Source organism: Siphateles boraxobius, unplaced genomic scaffold (assembly GCF_051911475.1).
Source record: "Siphateles boraxobius isolate OS27281-9 unplaced genomic scaffold, OSU_SipBor_1 11, whole genome shotgun sequence".
NCBI lineage: Eukaryota > Metazoa > Chordata > Actinopteri > Cypriniformes > Leuciscidae > Siphateles > Siphateles boraxobius.
The window spans coordinates 2,830,512-2,833,620 of record NW_027508711.1 but is presented as its reverse complement, the minus strand read 5'-3'; the positions used below and the strand labels follow the sequence as shown (position 1 = coordinate 2,833,620).

Below are 3,109 nucleotides of genomic sequence, written 5' to 3'. Positions count from 1 at the left end.
CTGATGGTCTGTCAATCTTCACAGCTGAACTGGTAGCAATCATAGCGGCTTTGTGGTGGGTGGAAGAAGGTGGGGTGGAGAAAGCCATAATTTGCTCTGACTCACTATCTGGCTTGATGGGGATTGGGGGTGAGAGAAGAGGGGCTAGGTTGGATTTAGTCGGGGAGATTTTAACAAGGGTTCATAGATTAGAGAGGCGGGGATGTAGTGTGGGTTTCTTTTGGGTTCCAGCACACGTGGGGGTTGAGGGGAATGAGGCTGCTGATGAGGCTGCTAGGGCAAGTTTAGTTAGGGAAAATGTGGAGGTGGAGGTGCCATTTGGCAGACTGGAGTGCCATAGCATCATTAATGAAAGGTTGACACAGAAATGGCAGTATGAGTGGAGTAAAAACGCTAGCGGGAGGAAGTTATATGATGTAAAACCATTAGTCAACCCTGGGAATATAATTACCCTTCCTCGGATGGATCAGATTAAATTGGCCAGATTAAGACTGGGTCATTGTGGATTGGCAAGTGGGCTATTTCTGGTGGGAAAACACAAGGACGGCAATTGTCAATTCTGTGGAGTTCAGGAATCTGTCAAACATGTCATCATGCTCTGCCCGAGATATGATGAGGAAAGGAGACTGTTGTTCATTGGACTTAATGTTCTGGGAGTTCATATAATCTCTGTTAAATCTCTGATGGGTGATGGTCCTAATCAAACAGAGAGAGCACTGGAATTATTTCATTTTCTGAAGACAGCGGGCATATATTGGAAAATATAGACTAGGGGAGCCTTGGTGTAGGCTGCCTCTATCACCAGTGGGAGGCAGCAATGCACTAACAGTGCCTAGTCTGCCGGAAAGGAATAGAAGAAGAAGAAGATTGCCGCCACAGGTTTCCCATTGAAAGCAATGGAGTTCCTAATGCGCCACAGAGTGACGCCAAGGGGCGCCTTCGGAGTCTGCTATTTGAAGCCTCGGGCGCTTGACCATGCTTCAGTTTTTGACGCCTTGGGAGTGAGAATGGGTTGTATAGTAAGATAAAAGAGTAAGTATACTAGATAAATAAGCCTGCACAGAAAAAAAAAAAAAAAAAAAAAAACAGTGTTGTGCATATCATAGTCCACAGTCCTATTCAAAATCTAATTTAAACCAAAACACCTCTCCCTGTTTTACTCAACAGCTAATTCATCTAAGTTCTCCATAACTCTTAATCTAGAGCAGTCTGCTAATAATGTTGATTTTTTTTTTTTTTTTTTTGCATATCACTCAATGGAATAAACAAATAAAAATAAATATGTATAATGTAATAAATACTCTGTCCTGTTTTTGCAGTCTCACTTCAAAGTTGTTGCGATGATATATCATGGATGTCACATTAAACAAAACATAAGCAAATGCAATTGGTTGAAAAATGATTGATGTTCAGTCAAAATGTTTTAAAACATTTGAATATATCTGAGAAATTGTGTGAAATGTTTCTTCTTCTACTTCTACTAAATGCAAAAGGCATTTTGTAAACACATTACGACAAATGTTTTCAAGGAATGTATTTTATCAGGGTGTATCAACTCATCTGTGGAAATTTTTCTTTTGTCAGCTTTTCTAAGTGATTGATTAGTAAAAAATAATAAATAAGGATTAGTTACATAACTTTTGAGTAACAAAGGCACGATAGTTTTTCAGCATGGTACAGATAAAGAACAGGCTGAACAAAACCATCCAGCGAAAAACAAACTACACAAATGCACCAAAGTGCACGAATATTCTGTTTTGTCACAATGATAAAGAGTCCTGTGATAGTATGTGGGACATATATGATGATCATGTTGACAGTAGTTATTAGAATGACATCTTGTCATTCTTGTCTCTTCATGTGGTTTTCCTTTCTCTCTCTCCCTCTCTCTCTCCTGGTCCTGACTGCTTCAGAGCTCTGAGAACAGCCACAAGACAAAACAACTGGATGGAGAGAAAGAGGAGGAACTGTGTTGAGAAGAACCATGTTTTTTCTATAGTATTCGGTGAGAAGAACATAGAGAAAATACAGGAGCCAAGAGTGATGATCCAGAGTGCAGTGCAGCAGATCACTTTATATCTGAGAGGTTTGAACTTCAGAAAGGTTACAGGATGAACCACTGCCAGGTAACGCTCAACACACATCAGACACTGAAACAGAGGACGACCGGTGATGCATAGTCCCATTAAAAAACACATTAATGTTTTGAGACTTGAAAACCAAAAACACAGTAGAAAAATCAAACTGGTCACACAGATACCAATCTCACAAACAGACAGATTGAGTTTAAAGAACATTGATGCAACTCCACTTCCTGTGGTGATGATGAGCCATATAACATAGGAGTGAGTAGGAAGGCCAAACAGGAAACTAAAACTGTATGCATACATTTCAAAAATGTCCAATGGCCTAAAGGAAATAGTTGGGGATAATTCATTGGTAGAGTTCACTGTAGAGTCGTTCATTTCCTCCTTGTGTTCTCAAAATATAATTTAAAAAATGAATAACTTGAAACAGTGATCTATTAAAAAGAGAAAAGCAAATGTACTAAGAAAAAAGTCCAAACAAATTGACTCAGGATTAAAATATTCAATATACCCCAGTCTCCAATTGTACACACTCATAATTCAAATCCAAACATAAATTTTACTAGATTTTTAGAATTTTAAATTAATTTCACTTCGAGTGAATTTTAAGTGACGTTATTATTACACAAATGCATCATAAGCTGTAATTCTACAGTTGTTTAAACTAATTCTTTAAATTACCCAAAAAGATTACTTGGTAATGGTATGATTCTATTATTTATTATTAAACAAATGTGTAAATACAAGTGTATTTCTTAGCATGAAATTGTAAACAAAACATTTTCTATTATATTTCTAAAATGAAACAATACACTTCAGCACAATTTCACTCATTCAGTTAATTTTTCTAATTCAGCCACAACAATTAAACTACATCTAATAATCACACTCATGTTTTTGCATATTGCTAAAAAGAAAAACAAAATAATCAATCAAAAAGGAGAGTTTGTCACCTGAATAGTGAATGTCTAGTCTCTCTGGGTGTAAATTACGCTCTGTGCTGTTTTTATAGTCTCACTTTA

General features: G+C 37.1%; 1 pseudogene; it reads right to left on the bottom strand.

Annotated features, from left to right (window-relative positions):
* Positions 1-518: 518 nt before the first annotated feature.
* LOC143704658 (chemokine XC receptor 1-like) lies at positions 519-2,390 on the bottom strand (annotated as a pseudogene).
* Positions 2,391-3,109: the final 719 nt, after the last annotated feature.